Raw genomic sequence first — 21,970 nt, 5'->3', positions numbered from 1 at the left:
AATTTGGTGGGCCTTTTCAAGGACTTTGTGTGGTTTTGAGGAGACTTGAAGAATTTTCAGGGATTTTTCTTAGATTTTGTGGAAACTTGTGGAGGTTTTGTGTGATTTTTGTGGGATTTTGTGGGATATTGAGGCGATTTAGGGATCTTGAGGGATTTTTCATGTATTTTGTGGGAATTTGTGGAGATTTGTTGGGATATTTTTCTAGAATTTGGTCGTGTTTTGGGAAGATTTAGGGAATTTTGTGGGATTTTTCCTGGAATTTTGTTGGATACTGGGGAGATTTTGTGGGATGTTTGTGGAACTTTGAGGGACTTTTCTGGAATTTGGTGAGATTCTGTAGAGAACTGACGAATTATCAGGGATTTTTCATGTATTCTGTGGGAATTTGTGGAGATTTGGTGGGATTTTTGTGGATTTTGGCCGTGTTTTGAGAAGATTTAGGGAATTTTGTGTGATTTTTCTGGGATTTTGTTGGGTATTGAGGACATTTTGTGGGATGTTTCTGGAATTTGGTGGGCCTTTTCAAGAATTTTGTGGTATTTTGAAAAGATTTTGGGAATTTTGTGGTGTTTTTTCTTGAATTTTGTGGGAAACTGTGCTGATTTTATGGGGCGTTTCTGGAATTTGGTCGAGTTTTCAGAAGATTTAGGGATTTTTGTGAGATTTTTGTGGGATGTTCTGGGAATTGGTGGAGATTTTGTGGGACATTCCTGTGAATTGGTAGGGTTTTGAAATGATTTAGGGAGTTTTGTGGGACTTCTCTGGAATTTTGTGGGTTTTTTCTGGAATTGTGTGGGATTCTGAGGAGACTTGAAAAATTTTGAGGAATTTGTTTTAGATTTTGTGGGAATTGTTGGAGATTCTGTGGGATTTTACTGGAATTTGGTGGGCCTTTTCAAGGACTTTGTGTGGTTTTGAGGAGACTTGAAGAATTTTAAGGATTTGTTTTTATATTTTGTGAAAACTTGTGGAGGTTTTGTGTGATTTTTGTGGGATTTTGTGGGATATTGAGGCGATTTAGGGATCTTGAGGGATTTTTCATGTATTTAGTGGGATTTTGTGGAGATTTGGTGGGATATTTTTCTAGAATTTGGTCATGTTTTGGGAAGATTTAGGGAATTTTGTGGGATTTTTTCTGGAATTTTATTGGATACTGGGGAGATTTTGTGGAATGTTTGTGGAACTTTGAGGGACTTTTCTGGAATTTGGTGAGATTCTGTAGAGAACTGACGAATTATCAGGGATTTTTCATGTATTCTGTGGGAATTTGTGGAGATTTGGTGGGATTTTTCTGGAATTTGGTAGAGTTTTGAGAAGATTTAGGGAATTCTGCAAGATATTTCTGGAATTTGGTAGGCCTTTTTGAAGGACGTTTTGTGGTTTTGAGGAGACTTGAAGAATTTTGAGGAATTTTTCTTAGATTTTGTGGAAACTTGTGGAGGCTTGGTGGGATTTTTGTGTGATTTTGTGGGATATTGAGGCGATTTAGGGATCTTGAGGGATTTTTCATGTATTCTGTGGGAATTTGTGGAGATTCGGTGGGATTTTTGTGGATTTTAGCCGTATTTTGAGAAGATTTAGGGAATTTTGTGTGATTTTTCCAGGAATTTTGTTGGATACTGGGGAGATTTTGTGGAATATTTGTGGAACTTTGAGGGACTTTTCTGGAATTTGGTGAGATTCTGTAGAGAACTGATGAATTATCAGGGATTTTTCATGTATTCTGTGGGAATTTGTGGAGATTTGGTCGGATTTTTCTGGAATTTGGTAGAGTTTTGAGAAGATTTAGGGAATTCTGCAAGATATTTCTGGAATTTGGTAGGCCTTTTTGAAGGACTTTTTGTGGTTTTGAGGAGACTTGAAGAATTTTGAGGAATTTTTCTTAGATTCTGTGGAAACTTGTGGAGGTTTTGTGGGATTTTTGTGGGATTTTGTGGGATATTGAGGCGATTTAGGCATCTTGAGGGAATTTACATGTATTTTGTGGGAATTTGTGGAGATTTGTTGGGATATTTTTCTAGAATTTGGTCGTGTTTTGGGAAGATTTAGGGAATTTTGTGGGATTTTTCCTGGAATTTTGTTGGATACTGGGGAGATTTTGTGGGATGTTTGTGGAACTTTGAGGGACTTTTCTGGAATTTGGTGAGATTCTGTAGAGAACTGACGAATTATCAGGGATTTTTCATGTATTCTGTGGGAATTTGTGGAGATTTGGTGGGATTTTTGTGGATTTTGGCCGTGTTTTGAGAAGATTTAGGGAATTTTGTGTGATTTTTCTGGGATTTTGTTGGGTATTGAGGACATTTTGTGGGATGTTTCTGGAATTTGGTGGGGCTTTTCAAGAATTTTGTGGTATTTTGAAAAGATTTTGGGAATTTTGTGGTGTTTTTTCTTGAATTTTGTGGGAAACTGTGCTGATTTTATGGGGCGTTTCTGGAATTTGGTCGAGTTTTCAGAAGATTTAGGGATTTTTGTGAGATTTTTGTGGGATGTTCTGGGAATTGGTGGAGATTTTGTGGGACATTCCTGTGAATTGGTAGGGTTTTGAAATGATTTAGGGAGTTTTGTGGGACTTCTCTGGAATTTTGTGGGTTTTTTCTGGAATTGTGTGGGATTCTGAGGAGACTTGAAGAATTTTGAGGAATTTTTTTTAGATTTTGTGGGAATTGTTGGAGATTCTGTGGGATTTTACTGGAATTTGGTGGGCCTTTTCAAGGACTTTGTGTGGTTTTGAGGAGACTTGAAGAATTTTAAGGATTTGTTTTTATATTTTGTGAAAACTTGTGGAGGTTTTGTGTGATTTTTGTGGGATTTTGTGGGATATTGAGGCGATTTAGGGATCTTGAGGGATTTTTCATGTATTTAGTGGGATTTTGTGGAGATTTGGTGGGATATTTTTCTAGAATTTGGTCATGTTTTGGGAAGATTTAGGGAATTTTGTGGGATTTTTTCTGGAATTTTATTGGATACTGGGGAGATTTTGTGGAATGTTTGTGGAACTTTGAGGGACTTTTCTGGAATTTGGTGAGATTCTGTAGAGAACTGACGAATTATCAGGGATTTTTCATGTATTCTGTGGGAATTTGTGGAGATTTGGTGGGATTTTTCTGGAATTTGGTAGAGTTTTGAGAAGATTTAGGGAATTCTGCAAGATATTTCTGGAATTTGGTAGGCCTTTTTGAAGGACGTTTTGTGGTTTTGAGGAGACTTGAAGAATTTTGAGGAATTTTTCTTAGATTTTGTGGAAACTTGTGGAGGCTTGGTGGGATTTTTGTGTGATTTTGTGGGATATTGAGGCGATTTAGGGATCTTGAGGGATTTTTCATGTATTCTGTGGGAATTTGTGGAGATTCGGTGGGATTTTTGTGGATTTTAGCCGTATTTTGAGAAGATTTAGGGAATTTTGTGTGATTTTTCCAGGAATTTTGTTGGATACTGGGGAGATTTTGTGGAATATTTGTGGAACTTTGAGGGACTTTTCTGGAATTTGGTGAGATTCTGTAGAGAACTGATGAATTATCAGGGATTTTTCATGTATTCTGTGGGAATTTGTGGAGATTTGGTCGGATTTTTCTGGAATTTGGTAGAGTTTTGAGAAGATTTAGGGAATTCTGCAAGATATTTCTGGAATTTGGTAGGCCTTTTTGAAGGACTTTTTGTGGTTTTGAGGAGACTTGAAGAATTTTCAGGGATTTTTCTTAGATTTTGTGGAAACTTGTGGAGGTTTTGTGTGATTTTTGTGGGATTTTGTGGGATATTGAGGCGATTTAGGGATCTTGAGGGATTTTTCATGTATTTTGTGGGAATTTGTGGAGATTTGTTGGGATATTTTTCTAGAATTTGGTCGTGTTTTGGGAAGATTTAGGGAATTTTGTGGGATTTTTCCTGGAATTTTGTTGGATACTGGGGAGATTTTGTGGGATGTTTGTGGAACTTTGAGGGACTTTTCTGGAATTTGGTGAGATTCTGTAGAGAACTGACGAATTATCAGGGATTTTTCATGTATTCTGTGGGAATTTGTGGAGATTTGGTGGGATTTTTGTGGATTTTGGCCGTGTTTTGAGAAGATTTAGGGAATTTTGTGTGATTTTTCTGGGATTTTGTTGGGTATTGAGGACATTTTGTGGGATGTTTCTGGAATTTGGTGGGCCTTTTCAAGAATTTTGTGGTATTTTGAAAAGATTTTGGGAATTTTGTGGTGTTTTTTCTTGAATTTTGTGGGAAACTGTGCTGATTTTATGGGGCGTTTCTGGAATTTGGTCGAGTTTTCAGAAGATTTAGGGATTTTTGTGAGATTTTTGTGGGATGTTCTGGGAATTGGTGGAGATTTTGTGGGACATTCCTGTGAATTGGTAGGGTTTTGAAATGATTTAGGGAGTTTTGTGGGACTTCTCTGGAATTTTGTGGGTTTTTTCTGGAATTGTGTGGGATTCTGAGGAGACTTGAAGAATTTTGAGGAATTTGTTTTAGATTTTGTGGGAATTGTTGGAGATTCTGTGGGATTTTACTGGAATTTGGTGGGCCTTTTCAAGGACTTTGTGTGGTTTTGAGGAGACTTGAAGAATTTTAAGGATTTGTTTTTATATTTTGTGAAAACTTGTGGAGGTTTTGTGTGATTTTTGTGGGATTTTGTGGGATATTGAGGCGATTTAGGGATCTTGAGGGATTTTTCATGTATTTAGTGGGATTTTGTGGAGATTTGGTGGGATATTTTTCTAGAATTTGGTCATGTTTTGGGAAGATTTAGGGAATTTTGTGGGATTTTTTCTGGAATTTTATTGGATACTGGGGAGATTTTGTGGAATGTTTGTGGAACTTTGAGGGACTTTTCTGGAATTTGGTGAGATTCTGTAGAGAACTGACGAATTATCAGGGATTTTTCATGTATTCTGTGGGAATTTGTGGAGATTTGGTGGGATTTTTCTGGAATTTGGTAGAGTTTTGAGAAGATTTAGGGAATTCTGCAAGATATTTCTGGAATTTGGTAGGCCTTTTTGAAGGACGTTTTGTGGTTTTGAGGAGACTTGAAGAATTTTGAGGAATTTTTCTTAGATTTTGTGGAAACTTGTGGAGGCTTGGTGGGATTTTTGTGGAATTTTGTGGGATATTGAGGCGATTTAGGGATCTTGAGGGATTTTTCATGTATTCTGTGGGAATTTGTGGAGATTCGGTGGGATTTTTGTGGATTTTAGCCGTATTTTGAGAAGATTTAGGGAATTTTGTGTGATTTTTCCAGGAATTTTGTTGGATACTGGGGAGATTTTGTGGAATATTTGTGGAACTTTGAGGGACTTTTCTGGAATTTGGTGAGATTCTGTAGAGAACTGATGAATTATCAGGGATTTTTCATGTATTCTGTGGGAATTTGTGGAGATTTGGTGGGATTTTTCTGGAATTTGGTAGAGTTTTGAGAAGATTTAGGGAATTCTGCAAGATATTTCTGGAATTTGGTAGGCCTTTTTGAAGGACTTTTTGTGGTTTTGAGGAGACTTGAAGAATTTTGAGGAATTTTTCTTAGATTCTGTGGAAACTTGTGTAAGTTTTTGGAATTTTTGTGGGATTTTGTGGGATATTGAGGCGATTTAGGGATCTTGAGGGATTTTTCATGTATTTTGTGGGAATTTGTGGAGATTTGGTGGGATATTTTTCTAGAATTTGGTCGTGTTTTGGGAAGATTTAGGGAATTTTGTGGGATTTTTCCTGGAATTTTATTGGATACTGGGGAGATTTTGTGGGTCATTTCTGGAACTTCGAGGGACTTTTCTGGAATTTGGTGAGATTCTGTAGAGAACTGACGAATTATCAGGGATTTTTCATGTATTCTGTGGGAATTTGTGGAGATTTGGTGGGATTTTTGTGGATTTTGACCGTGTTTTGAGAAGATTTAGGGAATTTTGTGGGATTTTTCTGGGATTTTGTTGGGTATTGAGGACATTTTGTGGGATGTTTCTGGAATTTGGTGGGGCTTTTCAAGAATTTTGTGGTATTTTGAAAAGATTTTGGGAATTTTGTGGTGTTTTTTCATGAATTTTGTGGGAATCTGTGCTGATTTTATGGGGCGTTTCTGGAATTCGGTCGAGTTTTCAGAAGATTTAGGGATTTTTGTGAGATTTTTGTGGGATGTTCTGGGAATTGGTGGAGATTTTGTGGGACATTCCTGTGAATTGGTAGGGTTTTGAAATGATTTAGGGAGTTTTGTGGGACTTCTCTGGAATTTTGTGGGTTTTTTCTGGAATTGTGTGGGATTCTGAGGAGACTTGAAGAATTTTGAGGAATTTTTTTTAGATTTTGTGGGAATTGTTGGAGATTCTGTGGGATTTTACTGGAATTTGGTGGGCCTTTTCAAGGACTTTGTGTGGTTTTGAGGAGACTTGAAGAATTTTGAGGATTTTTTCTTAGATTTTGTACAAACCTGTGGAGGTTTTGTGGGATTTTTGTGGAATTTTGTGGGATATTGAGGCGATTTAGGGATCTTGAGGGATTTTTCATGTATTTTGTGGGAATTTGTGGAGATTTGGTGGGATTTTTCTGGAACTTGGTAGAGTTTTGAGAAGATTTAGGGAATTCTGCAAGATATTTCTGGAATTTGGTAGGCCTTTTTGAAGGACTTTTTGTGGTTTTGAGGAGACTTGAAGAATTTTGAGGAATTTTTCTTAGATTCTGTGGAAACTTGTGGAGGTTTTGTGGGATTTTTGTGGAATTTTGTGGGATATTGAGGCGATTTAGGGATCTTGAGGGAATTTACATGTATTTTGTGGGAATTTGTAGAGATTTGGTGGGATATTTTTCTAGAATTTGGTCGTGTTTTGGGAAGATTTAGGGAATTTTGTGGGATTTTTCCTGGAATTTTATTGGATACTGGGGAGATTTTGTGGAATGTTTGTGGAACTTTGAGGGACTCTTCTGGAATTTGGTGAGATTCTATAGAGAACTGAAGAATTATCAGGGATTTTTCATGTATCCTGTGGGAATTTGTGGAGATTTTGTGGGATTTTTCTGGAATTTGGTAGAGTTTTGAGAAGATTTAGGGAATTTTGTAAGATTTTTCTGGAATTTGGTGGGCCTTTTCAAGGACTTTGTGTGGTTTTGAGGAGACTTGAAGAATTTTCAGGGATTTTTCTTAGATTTTGTGGAAACTTGTGGAGGTTTTGTGTGATTTTTGTGGGATTTTGTGGGATATTGAGGCGATTTAGGGATCTTGAGGGATTTTTCATGTATTTAGTGGGATTTTGTGGAGATTTGGTGGGATATTTTTCTAGAATTTGGTCATGTTTTGGGAAGATTTAGGGAATTTTGTGGGATTTTTTCTGGAATTTTATTGGATACTGGGGAGATTTTGTGGAATGTTTGTGGAACTTTGAGGGACTTTTCTGGAATTTGGTGAGATTCTGTAGAGAACTGACGAATTATCAGGGATTTTTCATGTATTCTGTGGGAATTTGTGGAGATTTGGTGGGATTTTTCTGGAATTTGGTAGAGTTTTGAGAAGATTTAGGGAATTCTGCAAGATATTTCTGGAATTTGGTAGGCCTTTTTGAAGGACGTTTTGTGGTTTTGAGGAGACTTGAAGAATTTTGAGGAATTTTTCTTAGATTTTGTGGAAACTTGTGGAGGCTTGGTGGGATTTTTGTGTGATTTTGTGGGATATTGAGGCGATTTAGGGATCTTGAGGGATTTTTCATGTATTCTGTGGGAATTTGTGGAGATTCGGTGGGATTTTTGTGGATTTTAGCCGTATTTTGAGAAGATTTAGGGAATTTTGTGTGATTTTTCCAGGAATTTTGTTGGATACTGGGGAGATTTTGTGGAATATTTGTGGAACTTTGAGGGACTTTTCTGGAATTTGGTGAGATTCTGTAGAGAACTGATGAATTATCAGGGATTTTTCATGTATTCTGTGGGAATTTGTGGAGATTTGGTCGGATTTTTCTGGAATTTGGTAGAGTTTTGAGAAGATTTAGGGAATTCTGCAAGATATTTCTGGAATTTGGTAGGCCTTTTTGAAGGACTTTTTGTGGTTTTGAGGAGACTTGTAGAATTTTCAGGGATTTTTCTTAGATTTTGTGGAAACTTGTGGAGGTTTTGTGTGATTTTTGTGGGATTTTGTGGGATATTGAGGCGATTTAGGGATCTTGAGGGATTTTTCATGTATTTTGTGGGAATTTGTGGAGATTTGTTGGGATATTTTTCTAGAATTTGGTCGTGTTTTGGGAAGATTTAGGGAATTTTGTGGGATTTTTCCTGGAATTTTGTTGGATACTGGGGAGATTTTGTGGGATGTTTGTGGAACTTTGAGGGACTTTTCTGGAATTTGGTGAGATTCTGTAGAGAACTGACGAATTATCAGGGATTTTTCATGTATTCTGTGGGAATTTGTGGAGATTTGGTGGGATTTTTGTGGATTTTGGCCGTGTTTTGAGAAGATTTAGGGAATTTTGTGTGATTTTTCTGGGATTTTGTTGGGTATTGAGGACATTTTGTGGGATGTTTCTGGAATTTGGTGGGCCTTTTCAAGAATTTTGTGGTATTTTGAAAAGATTTTGGGAATTTTGTGGTGTTTTTTCTTGAATTTTGTGGGAAACTGTGCTGATTTTATGGGGCGTTTCTGGAATTTGGTCGAGTTTTCAGAAGATTTAGGGATTTTTGTGAGATTTTTGTGGGATGTTCTGGGAATTGGTGGAGATTTTGTGGGACATTCCTGTGAATTGGTAGGGTTTTGAAATGATTTAGGGAGTTTTGTGGGACTTCTCTGGAATTTTGTGGGTTTTTTCTGGAATTGTGTGGGATTCTGAGGAGACTTGAAGAATTTTGAGGAATTTGTTTTAGATTTTGTGGGAATTGTTGGAGATTCTGTGGGATTTTACTGGAATTTGGTGGGCCTTTTCAAGGACTTTGTGTGGTTTTGAGGAGACTTGAAGAATTTTAAGGATTTGTTTTTATATTTTGTGAAAACTTGTGGAGGTTTTGTGTGATTTTTGTGGGATTTTGTGGGATATTGAGGCGATTTAGGGATCTTGAGGGATTTTTCATGTATTTAGTGGGATTTTGTGGAGATTTGGTGGGATATTTTTCTAGAATTTGGTCATGTTTTGGGAAGATTTAGGGAATTTTGTGGGATTTTTTCTGGAATTTTATTGGATACTGGGGAGATTTTGTGGAATGTTTGTGGAACTTTGAGGGACTTTTCTGGAATTTGGTGAGATTCTGTAGAGAACTGACGAATTATCAGGGATTTTTCATGTATTCTGTGGGAATTTGTGGAGATTTGGTGGGATTTTTCTGGAATTTGGTAGAGTTTTGAGAAGATTTAGGGAATTCTGCAAGATATTTCTGGAATTTGGTAGGCCTTTTTGAAGGACGTTTTGTGGTTTTGAGGAGACTTGAAGAATTTTGAGGAATTTTTCTTAGATTTTGTGGAAACTTGTGGAGGCTTGGTGGGATTTTTGTGGAATTTTGTGGGATATTGAGGCGATTTAGGGATCTTGAGGGATTTTTCATGTATTCTGTGGGAATTTGTGGAGATTCGGTGGGATTTTTGTGGATTTTAGCCGTATTTTGAGAAGATTTAGGGAATTTTGTGTGATTTTTCCAGGAATTTTGTTGGATACTGGGGAGATTTTGTGGAATATTTGTGGAACTTTGAGGGACTTTTCTGGAATTTGGTGAGATTCTGTAGAGAACTGATGAATTATCAGGGATTTTTCATGTATTCTGTGGGAATTTGTGGAGATTTGGTGGGATTTTTCTGGAATTTGGTAGAGTTTTGAGAAGATTTAGGGAATTCTGCAAGATATTTCTGGAATTTGGTAGGCCTTTTTGAAGGACTTTTTGTGGTTTTGAGGAGACTTGAAGAATTTTGAGGAATTTTTCTTAGATTCTGTGGAAACTTGTGTAAGTTTTTGGAATTTTTGTGGGATTTTGTGGGATATTGAGGCGATTTAGGGATCTTGAGGGATTTTTCATGTATTTTGTGGGAATTTGTGGAGATTTGGTGGGATATTTTTCTAGAATTTGGTCGTGTTTTGGGAAGATTTAGGGAATTTTGTGGGATTTTTCCTGGAATTTTATTGGATACTGGGGAGATTTTGTGGGTCATTTCTGGAACTTCGAGGGACTTTTCTGGAATTTGGTGAGATTCTGTAGAGAACTGACGAATTATCAGGGATTTTTCATGTATTCTGTGGGAATTTGTGGAGATTTGGTGGGATTTTTGTGGATTTTGACCGTGTTTTGAGAAGATTTAGGGAATTTTGTGGGATTTTTCTGGGATTTTGTTGGGTATTGAGGACATTTTGTGGGATGTTTCTGGAATTTGGTGGGGCTTTTCAAGAATTTTGTGGTATTTTGAAAAGATTTTGGGAATTTTGTGGTGTTTTTTCATGAATTTTGTGGGAATCTGTGCTGATTTTATGGGGCGTTTCTGGAATTCGGTCGAGTTTTCAGAAGATTTAGGGATTTTTGTGAGATTTTTGTGGGATGTTCTGGGAATTGGTGGAGATTTTGTGGGACATTCCTGTGAATTGGTAGGGTTTTGAAATGATTTAGGGAGTTTTGTGGGACTTCTCTGGAATTTTGTGGGTTTTTTCTGGAATTGTGTGGGATTCTGAGGAGACTTGAAGAATTTTGAGGAATTTTTTTTAGATTTTGTGGGAATTGTTGGAGATTCTGTGGGATTTTACTGGAATTTGGTGGGCCTTTTCAAGGACTTTGTGTGGTTTTGAGGAGACTTGAAGAATTTTGAGGATTTTTTCTTAGATTTTGTACAAACCTGTGGAGGTTTTGTGGGATTTTTGTGGAATTTTGTGGGATATTGAGGCGATTTAGGGATCTTGAGGGATTTTTCATGTATTTTGTGGGAATTTGTGGAGATTTGGTGGGATATTTTTCTAGAATTTGGTCGTGTTTTGAGAAGATTTAGGGAATTTTGTGGGATTTTTCCTGGAATTTTGTTGGATACTGGGGAGATTTTGTGGGATGCTTGTGGAACTTTGAGGGACTTTTCTGGAATTTGGTGAGATTCTGTAGAGAACTGACGAATTATCAGGGATTTTTCATGTATCCTGTGGGAATTTGTGGAGATTTGGTGGGATTTTTGTGGATTTTGGCCGTGTTTTGAGAAGATTTAGGGAATTTTGTGTGATTTTTCTGGGATTTTGTTGGGTATTGAGGACATTTTGTGGGATGTTTCTGGAATTTGGTGGGGCTTTTCAAGAATTTTGTGGTATTTTGAAAAGATTTTGGGAATTTTGTGGTTTTTTTCTTGAATTTTGTGGGAAACTGTGCTGATTTTATGGGGCGTTTCTGGAATTTGGTCGAGTTTTCAGAAGATTTAGGGATTTTTGTGAGATTTTTGTGGGATGTTCTGGGAATTGGTGGAGATTTTGTGGGACATTCCTGTGAATTGGTAGGGTTTTGAAATGATTTAGGGAGTTTTGTGGGACTTCTCTGGAATTTTGTGGGTTTTTTCTGGAATTGTGTGGGATTCTGAGGAGACTTGAAGAATTTTGAGGAATTTGTTTTAGATTTTGTGGGAATTGTTGGAGATTCTGTGGGATTTTACTGGAATTTGGTGGGCCTTTTCAAGGACTTTGTGTGGTTTTGAGGAGACTTGAAGAATTTTAAGGATTTGTTTTTATATTTTGTGAAAACTTGTGGAGGTTTTGTGTGATTTTTGTGGGATTTTGTGGGATATTGAGGCGATTTAGGGATCTTGAGGGATTTTTCATGTATTTAGTGGGATTTTGTGGAGATTTGGTGGGATATTTTTCTAGAATTTGGTCATGTTTTGGGAAGATTTAGGGAATTTTGTGGGATTTTTTCTGGAATTTTATTGGATACTGGGGAGATTTTGTGGAATGTTTGTGGAACTTTGAGGGACTTTTCTGGAATTTGGTGAGATTCTGTAGAGAACTGACGAATTATCAGGGATTTTTCATGTATTCTGTGGGAATTTGTGGAGATTCGGTGGGATATTTTTCTAGAATTTTGTCATGTTTTGAGAAGATTTAGGGAATTTTGTGGGATTTTTCCTGGAATTTTGTTGGATACTGGGGAGATTTTGTGGGATGTTTGTGGAACTTTGAGGGTCTCTTCTGGAATTTGGTGAGATTCTGTAGAGAACTGACGAATTATCAGGGATTTTTCAGGTAGTCTGTGGGAATTTGTGGAGATTTGGTGAGATTTTTCTGGAATTTGGTAGAGTTTTGAGAAGATTTAGGGAATTCTGTAAGATTTTTTTGGAATTTGGTGGGCCTCTTTGAAGGACTTTGTGTGGTTTTGAGGAGACTTGAAGAATTTTGAGGAATTTTTCTTAGATTCTGTGGAAACTTGTGGAGGTTTTGTGGGATTTTTGTGGAATTTTGTGGGATATTGAGGCGATTTAGGGATCTTGAGGGATTTTTCATGTATTTTGTGGGAATTTGTGGAGATTTGGTGGGATTTTTCTGGAACTTGGTAGAGTTTTGAGAAGATTTAGGGAATTCTGCAAGATATTTCTGGAATTTGGTAGGCCTTTTTGAAGGACTTTTTGTGGTTTTGAGGAGACTTGAAGAATTTTGAGGAATTTTTCTTAGATTCTGTGGAAACTTGTGGAGGTTTTGTGGGATTTTTGTGGGATTTTGTGGGATATTGAGGCGATTTAGGCATCTTGAGGGAATTTACATGTATTTTGTGGGAATTTGTGGAGATTTGGTGGGATATTTTTCTAGAATTTGGTCGTGTTTTGGGAAGATTTAGGGAATTCTGTGGGATTTTTCCTGGAATTTTATTGGATACTGGGGAGATTTTGTGGAATGTTTGTGGAACTTTGAGGGACTTTTCTGGAATTTGGTGAGATTCTGTAGAGAACTGACGAATTATCAGGGATTTTTCATGTATTCTGTGGGAATTTGTGGAGATTTGGTGGGATTTTTCTGGAATTTGGTAGAGTTTTGAGAAGATTTAGGGAATTCTGCAAGATATTTCTGGAATTTGGTAGGCTTTTTTGAAGGACGTTTTGTGGTTTTGAGGAGGCTTGAAGAATTTTGAGGAATTTTTCTTAGATTTTGTGGAAACTTGTGGAGGCTTGGTGGGATTTTTGTGTGATTTTGTGGGATATTGAGGCGATTTAGGGATCTTGAGGGATTTTTCATGTATTATGTGGGAATTTGTGGAGATTCGGTGGGATTTTTGTGGATTTTAGCCGTATTTTGAAAAGATTTAGGGAATTTTGTGTGATTTTTCCAGGAATTTTGTTGGATACTGGGGAGATTTTGTGGAATATTTGTGGAACTTTGAGGGACTTTTCTGGAATTTGGTGAGATTCTGTAGAGAACTGATGAATTATCAGGGATTTTTCATGTATTCTGTGGGAATTTGTGGAGATTTGGTCGGATTTTTCTGGAATTTGGTAGAGTTTTGAGAAGATTTAGGGAATTCTGCAAGATATTTCTGGAATTTGGTAGGCCTTTTTGAAGGACTTTTTGTGGTTTTGAGGAGACTTGAAGAATTTTGAGGAATTTTTCTTAGATTCTGTGGAAACTTGTGTAAGTTTTGTGTGATTTTTGTGGGATTTTGTGGGATATTGAGGCGATTTAGGGATCTTGAGGGATTTTTCATGTATTTTGTGGGAATTTGTGGAGATTTGGTGGGATATTTTTCTAGAATTTGGTCGTGTTTTGGGAAGATTTAGGGAATTTTGTGGGATTTTTCCTGGAATTTTATTGGATACTGGGGAGATTTTGTGGGTCATTTCTGGAACTTCGAGGGACTTTTCTGGAATTTGGTGAGATTCTGTAGAGAACTGACGAATTATCAGGGATTTTTCATGTATTCTGTGGGAATTTGTGGAGATTTGGTGGGATTTTTGTGGATTTTGACCGTGTTTTGAGAAGATTTAGGGAATTTTGTGGGATTTTTCTGGGATTTTGTTGGGTATTGAGGACATTTTGTGGGATGTTTCTGGAATTTGGTGGGCCTTTTCAAGAATTTTGTGGTATTTTGAAAAGATTTTGGGAATTTTGTGGTGTTTTTTCATGAATTTTGTGGGAATCTGTGCTGATTTTATGGGGCGTTTCTGGAATTCGGTCGAGTTTTCAGAAGATTTAGGGATTTTTGTGAGATTTTTGTGGGATGTTCTGGGAATTGGTGGAGATTTTGTGGGACATTCCTGTGAATTGGTAGGGTTTTGAAATGATTTAGGGAGTTTTGTGGGACTTCTCTGGAATTTTGTGGGTTTTTTCTGGAATTGTGTGGGATTCTGAGGAGACTTGAAAAATTTTGAGGAATTTGTTTTAGATTTTGTGGGAATTGTTGGAGATTCTGTGGGATTTTACTGGAATTTGGTGGGCCTTTTCAAGGACTTTGTGTGGTTTTGAGGAGACTTGAAGAATTTTGAGGATTTTTTCTTAGATTTTGTACAAACCTGTGGAGGTTTTGTGGGATTTTTGTGGGATTTTGTGGGATATTGAGGCGATTTAGGGATCTTGAGGGATTTTTCATGTATTTTGTGGGAATTTGTGGAGATTTGGTGGGATATTTTTCTAGAATTTGGTCGTGTTTTGAGAAGATTTAGGGAATTTTGTGGGATTTTTCCTGGAATTTTGTTGGATACTGGGGAGATTTTGTGGGATGCTTGTGGAACTTTGAGGGACTTTTCTGGAATTTGGTGAGATTCTGTAGAGAACTGACGAATTATCAGGGATTTTTCATGTATCCTGTGGGAATTTGTGGAGATTTGGTGGGATTTTTGTGGATTTTGGCCGTGTTTTGAGAAGATTTAGGGAATTTTGTGTGATTTTTCTGGGATTTTGTTGGGTATTGAGGACATTTTGTGGGATGTTTCTGGAATTTGGTGGGCCTTTTCAAGAATTTTGTGGTATTTTGAAAAGATTTTGGGAATTTTGTGGTTTTTTTCTTGAATTTTGTGGGAAACTGTGCTGATTTTATGGGGCGTTTCTGGAATTTGGTCGAGTTTTCAGAAGATTTAGGGATTTTTGTGAGATTTTTGTGGGATGTTCTGGGAATTGGTGGAGATTTTGTGGGACATTCCTGTGAATTGGTAGGGTTTTGAAATGATTTAGGGAGTTTTGTGGGACTTCTCTGGAATTTTGTGGGTTTTTTCTGGAATTGTGTGGGATTCTGAGGAGACTTGAAGAATTTTGAGGAATTTGTTTTAGATTTTGTGGGAATTGTTGGAGATTCTGTGGGATTTTACTGGAATTTGGTGGGCCTTTTCAAGGACTTTGTGTGGTTTTGAGGAGACCTGAAGAATTTTAAGGATTTGTTTTTATATTTTGTGAAAACTTGTGGAGGTTTTGTGTGATTTTTGTGGGATTTTGTGGGATATTGAGGCGATTTAGGGATCTTGAGGGATTTTTCATGTATTTAGTGGGAATTTGTGGAGATTTGGTGGGATTTTTCTGGAATTTGGTAGAGTTTTGAGAAGATTTAGGGAATTCTGCAAGATATTTCTGGAATTTGGTAGGCTTTTTTGAAGGACGTTTTGTGGTTTTGAGGAGGCTTGAAGAATTTTGAGGAATTTTTCTTAGATTTTGTGGAAACTTGTGGAGGCTTGGTGGGATTTTTGTGTGATTTTGTGGGATATTGAGGCGATTTAGGGATCTTGAGGGATTTTTCATGTATTATGTGGGAATTTGTGGAGATTCGGTGGGATTTTTGTGGATTTTAGCCGTATTTTGAAAAGATTTAGGGAATTTTGTGTGATTTTTCCAGGAATTTTGTTGGATACTGGGGAGATTTTGTGGAATATTTGTGGAACTTTGAGGGACTTTTCTGGAATTTGGTGAGATTCTGTAGAGAACTGATGAATTATCAGGGATTTTTCATGTATTCTGTGGGAATTTGTGGAGATTTGGTCGGATTTTTCTGGAATTTGGTAGAGTTTTGAGAAGATTTAGGGAATTCTGCAAGATATTTCTGGAATTTGGTAGGCCTTTTTGAAGGACTTTTTGTGGTTTTGAGGAGACTTGAAGAATTTTGAGGAATTTTTCTTAGATTCTGTGGAAACTTGTGTAAGTTTTGTGTGATTTTTGTGGGATTTTGTGGGATATTGAGGCGATTTAGGGATCTTGAGGGATTTTTCATGTATTTTGTGGGAATTTGTGGAGATTTGGTGGGATATTTTTCTAGAATTTGGTCGTGTTTTGGGAAGATTTAGGGAATTTTGTGGGATTTTTCCTGGAATTTTATTGGATACTGGGGAGATTTTGTGGGTCATTTCTGGAACTTCGAGGGACTTTTCTGGAATTTGGTGAGATTCTGTAGAGAACTGACGAATTATCAGGGATTTTTCATGTATTCTGTGGGAATTTGTGGAGATTTGGTGGGATTTTTGTGGATTTTGACCGTGTTTTGAGAAGATTTAGGGAATTTTGTGGGATTTTTCTGGGATTTTGTTGGGTATTGAGGACATTTTGTGGGATGTTTCTGGAATTTGGTGGGCCTTTTCAAGAATTTTGTGGTATTTTGAAAAGATTTTGGGAATTTTGTGGTGTTTTTTCATGAATTTTGTGGGAATCTGTGCTGATTTTATGGGGCGTTTCTGGAATTCGGTCGAGTTTTCAGAAGATTTAGGGATTTTTGTGAGATTTTTGTGGGATGTTCTGGGAATTGGTGGAGATTTTGTGGGACATTCCTGTGAATTGGTAGGGTTTTGAAATGATTTAGGGAGTTTTGTGGGACTTCTCTGGAATTTTGTGGGTTTTTTCTGGAATTGTGTGGGATTCTGAGGAGACTTGAAAAATTTTGAGGAATTTGTTTTAGATTTTGTGGGAATTGTTGGAGATTCTGTGGGATTTTACTGGAATTTGGTGGGCCTTTTCAAGGACTTTGTGTGGTTTTGAGGAGACTTGAAGAATTTTGAGGATTTTTTCTTAGATTTTGTACAAACCTGTGGAGGTTTTGTGGGATTTTTGTGGGATTTTGTGGGATATTGAGGCGATTTAGGGATCTTGAGGGATTTTTCATGTATTTTGTGGGAATTTGTGGAGATTTGGTGGGATATTTTTCTAGAATTTGGTCGTGTTTTGAGAAGATTTAGGGAATTTTGTGGGATTTTTCCTGGAATTTTGTTGGATACTGGGGAGATTTTGTGGGATGCTTGTGGAACTTTGAGGGACTTTTCTGGAATTTGGTGAGATTCTGTAGAGAACTGACGAATTATCAGGGATTTTTCATGTATCCTGTGGGAATTTGTGGAGATTTGGTGGGATTTTTGTGGATTTTGGCCGTGTTTTGAGAAGATTTAGGGAATTTTGTGTGATTTTTCTGGGATTTTGTTGGGTATTGAGGACATTTTGTGGGATGTTTCTGGAATTTGGTGGGCCTTTTCAAGAATTTTGTGGTATTTTGAAAAGATTTTGGGAATTTTGTGGTTTTTTTCTTGAATTTTGTGGGAAACTGTGCTGATTTTATGGGGCGTTTCTGGAATTTGGTCGAGTTTTCAGAAGATTTAGGGATTTTTGTGAGATTTTTGTGGGATGTTCTGGGAATTGGTGGAGATTTTGTGGGACATTCCTGTGAATTGGTAGGGTTTTGAAATGATTTAGGGAGTTTTGTGGGACTTCTCTGGAATTTTGTGGGTTTTTTCTGGAATTGTGTGGGATTCTGAGGAGACTTGAAAAATTTTGAGGAATTTGTTTTAGATTTTGTGGGAATTGTTGGAGATTCTGTGGGATTTTACTGGAATTTGGTGGGCCTTTTCAAGGACTTTGTGTGGTTTTGAGGAGACTTGAAGAATTTTGAGGATTTTTTCTTAGATTTTGTACAAACCTGTGGAGGTTTTGTGTGATTTTTGTGGGATTTTGTGGGATATTGAGGCGATTTAGGGATCTTGAGGGATTTTTCATGTATTTTGTGGGAATTTGTGGAGATTTGGTGGGATATTTTTCTAGAATTTGGTCGTGTTTTGAGAAGATTTAGGGAATTTTGTGGGATTTTTCCTGGAATTTTGTTGGATACTGGGGAGATTTTGTGGGATGCTTCTGGAACTTTGAGGGACTTTTCTGGAATTTGGTGAGATTCTGTAGAGAACTGACGAATTATCAGGGATTTTTCATGTATTCTGTGGGAATTTGTGGAGATTCGGTGGGATATTTTTCTAGAATTTTGTCATGTTTTGAGAAGATTTAGGGAATTTTGTGGGATTTTTCCTGGAATTTTGTTGGATACTGGGGAGATTTTGTGGGATGTTTGTGGAACTTTGAGGGTCTCTTCTGGAATTTGGTGAGATTCTGTAGAGAACTGACGAATTATCAGGGATTTTTCATGTAGTCTGTGGGAATTTGTGGAGATTTGGTGAGATTTTTCTGGAATTTGGTAGAGTTTTGAGAAGATTTAGGGAATTCTGTAAGATTTTTTTGGAATTTGGTGGGCCTCTTTGAAGGACTTTGTGTGGTTTTGAGGAGACTTGAAGAATTTTGAGGAATTTTTCTTAGATTCTGTGGAAACTTGTGGAGGTTTTGTGGGATTTTTGTGGAATTTTGTGGGATATTGAGGCGATTTAGGGATCTTGAGGGATTTTTCATGTATTTTGTGGGAATTTGTGGAGATTTGGTGGGATTTTTCTGGAACTTGGTAGAGTTTTGAGAAGATTTAGGGAATTCTGCAAGATATTTCTGGAATTTGGTAGGCCTTTTTGAAGGACTTTTTGTGGTTTTGAGGAGACTTGAAGAATTTTGAGGAATTTTTCTTAGATTCTGTGGAAACTTGTGGAGGTTTTGTGGGATTTTTGTGGAATTTTGTGGGATATTGAGGCGATTTAGGGATCTTGAGGGAATTTACATGTATTTTGTGGGAATTTGTAGAGATTTGGTGGGATATTTTTCTAGAATTTGGTCGTGTTTTGGGAAGATTTAGGGAATTTTGTGGGATTTTTCCTGGAATTTTATTGGATACTGGGGAGATTTTGTGGAATGTTTGTGGAACTTTGAGGGACTCTTCTGGAATTTGGTGAGATTCTATAGAGAACTGAAGAATTATCAGGGATTTTTCATGTATCCTGTGGGAATTTGTGGAGATTTTGTGGGATTTTTCTGGAATTTGGTAGAGTTTTGAGAAGATTTAGGGAATTTTGTAAGATTTTTCTGGAATTTGGTGGGCCTTTTCAAGGACTTTGTGTGGTTTTGAGGAGACTTGAAGAATTTTCAGGGATTTTTCTTAGATTTTGTGGAAACTTGTGGAGGTTTTGTGTGATTTTTGTGGGATTTTGTGGGATATTGAGGCGATTTAGGGATCTTGAGGGATTTTTCATGTATTTTGTGGGAATTTGTGGAGATTTGTTGGGATATTTTTCTAGAATTTGGTCGTGTTTTGGGAAGATTTAGGGAATTTTGTGGGATTTTTCCTGGAATTTTGTTGGATACTGGGGAGATTTTGTGGGATGTTTGTGGAACTTTGAGGGACTTTTCTGGAATTTGGTGAGATTCTGTAGAGAACTGACGAATTATCAGGGATTTTTCATGTATTCTGTGGGAATTTGTGGAGATTTGGTGGGATTTTTGTGGATTTTGGCCGTGTTTTGAGAAGATTTAGGGAATTTTGTGTGATTTTTCTGGGATTTTGTTGGGTATTGAGGACATTTTGTGGGATGTTTCTGGAATTTGGTGGGCCTTTTCAAGAATTTTGTGGTATTTTGAAAAGATTTAGGGAATTTTGTGGTGTTTTTTCTTGAATTTTGTGGGAAACTGTGCTGATTTTATGGGGCGTTTCTGGAATTTGGTCGAGTTTTCAGAAGATTTAGGGATTTTTGTGAGATTTTTGTGGGATGTTCTGGGAATTGGTGGAGATTTTGTGGGACATTCCTGTGAATTGGTAGGGTTTTGAAATGATTTAGGGAGTTTTGTGGGACTTCTCTGGAATTTTGTGGGTTTTTTCTGGAATTGTGTGGGATTCTGAGGAGACTTGAAGAATTTTGAGGAATTTTTTTTAGATTTTGTGGGAATTGTTGGAGATTCTGTGGGATTTTACTGGAATTTGGTGGGCCTTTTCAAGGACTTTGTGTGGTTTTGAGGAGACTTGAAGAATTTTAAGGATTTGTTTTTATATTTTGTAAAAACTTGTGGAGGTTTTGTGTGATTTTTGTGGGATTTTGTGGGATATTGAGGCGATTTAGGGATCTTGAGGGATTTTTCATGTATTTAGTGGGATTTTGTGGAGATTTGGTGGGATATTTTTCTAGAATTTGGTCATGTTTTGGGAAGATTTAGGGAATTTTGTGGGATTTTTTCTGGAATTTTATTGGATACTGGGGAGATTTTGTGGAATGTTTGTGGAACTTTGAGGGACTTTTCTGGAATTTGGTGAGATTCTGTAGAGAACTGACGAATTATCAGGGATTTTTCATGTATTCTGTGGGAATTTGTGGAGATTTGGTGGGATTTTTCTGGAATTTGGTAGAGTTTTGAGAAGATTTAGGGAATTCTGCAAGATATTTCTGGAATTTGGTAGGCCTTTTTGAAGGACGTTTTGTGGTTTTGAGGAGACTTGAAGAATTTTGAGGAATTTTTCTTAGATTTTGTGGAAACTTGTGGAGGCTTGGTGGGATTTTTGTGGGATTTTGTGGGATATTGAGGCGATTTAGGGATCTTGAGGGATTTTTCATGTATTCTGTGGGAATTTGTGGAGATTCGGTGGGATTTTTGTGGATTTTAGCCGTATTTTGAGAAGATTTAGGGAATTTTGTGTGATTTTTCCAGGAATTTTGTTGGATACTGGGGAGATTTTGTGGAATATTTGTGGAACTTTGAGGGACTTTTCTGGAATTTGGTGAGATTCTGTAGAGAACTGATGAATTATCAGGGATTTTTCATGTATTCTGTGGGAATTTGTGGAGATTTGGTCGGATTTTTCTGGAATTTGGTAGAGTTTTGAGAAGATTTAGGGAATTCTGCAAGATATTTCTGGAATTTGGTAGGCCTTTTTGAAGGACTTTTTGTGGTTTTGAGGAGACTTGAAGAATTTTCAGGGATTTTTCTTAGATTTTGTGGAAACTTGTGGAGGTTTTGTGTGATTTTTGTGGGATTTTGTGGGATATTGAGGCGATTTAGGGATCTTGAGGGATTTTTCATGTATTTTGTGGGAATTTGTGGAGATTTGGTGGGATATTTTTCTAGAATTTGGTCGTGTTTTGGGAAGATTTAGGGAATTTTGTGGGATTTTTCCTGGAATTTTGTTGGATACTGGGGAGATTTTGTGGGATGTTTGTGGAACTTTGAGGGACTTTTCTGGAATTTGGTGAGATTCTGTAGAGAACTGACGAATTATCAGGGATTTTTCATGTATCCTGTGGGAATTTGTGGAGATTTGGTGGGATTTTTGTGGATTTTGGCCGTGTTTTGAGAAGATTTAGGGAATTTTGTGTGATTTTTCTGGGATTTTGTTGGGTATTGAGGACATTTTGTGGGATGTTTCTGGAATTTGGTGGGGCTTTTCAAGAATTTTGTGGTATTTTGAAAAGATTTTGGGAATTTTGTGGTGTTTTTTCTTGAATTTTGTGGGAAACTGTGCTGATTTTATGGGGCGTTTCTGGAATTTGGTCGAGTTTTCAGAAGATTTAGGGATTTTTGTGAGATTTTTGTGGGATGTTCTGGGAATTGGTGGAGATTTTGTGGGACATTCCTGTGAATTGGTAGGGTTTTGAAATGATTTAGGGAGTTTTGTGGGACTTCTCTGGAATTTTGTGGGTTTTTTCTGGAATTGTGTGGGATTCTGAGGAGACTTGAAGAATTTTGAGGAATTTTTTTTAGATTTTGTGGGAATTGTTGGAGATTCTGTGGGATTTTACTGGAATTTGGTGGGCCTTTTCAAGGACTTTGTGTGGTTTTGAGGAGACTTGAAGAATTTTAAGGATTTGTTTTTATATTTTGTGAAAACTTGTGGAGGTTTTGTGTGATTTTTGTGGGATTTTGTGGGATATTGAGGCGATTTAGGGATCTTGAGGGATTTTTCATGTATTTAGTGGGATTTTGTG

Source organism: Cyanistes caeruleus, unplaced genomic scaffold (genome assembly GCF_971803275.1).
Source record: "Cyanistes caeruleus unplaced genomic scaffold, bCyaCae1.hap1.1 HAP1_SCAFFOLD_74, whole genome shotgun sequence".
NCBI lineage: Eukaryota > Metazoa > Chordata > Aves > Passeriformes > Paridae > Cyanistes > Cyanistes caeruleus.
Note: the sequence above shows the minus strand (reverse complement) of the source record.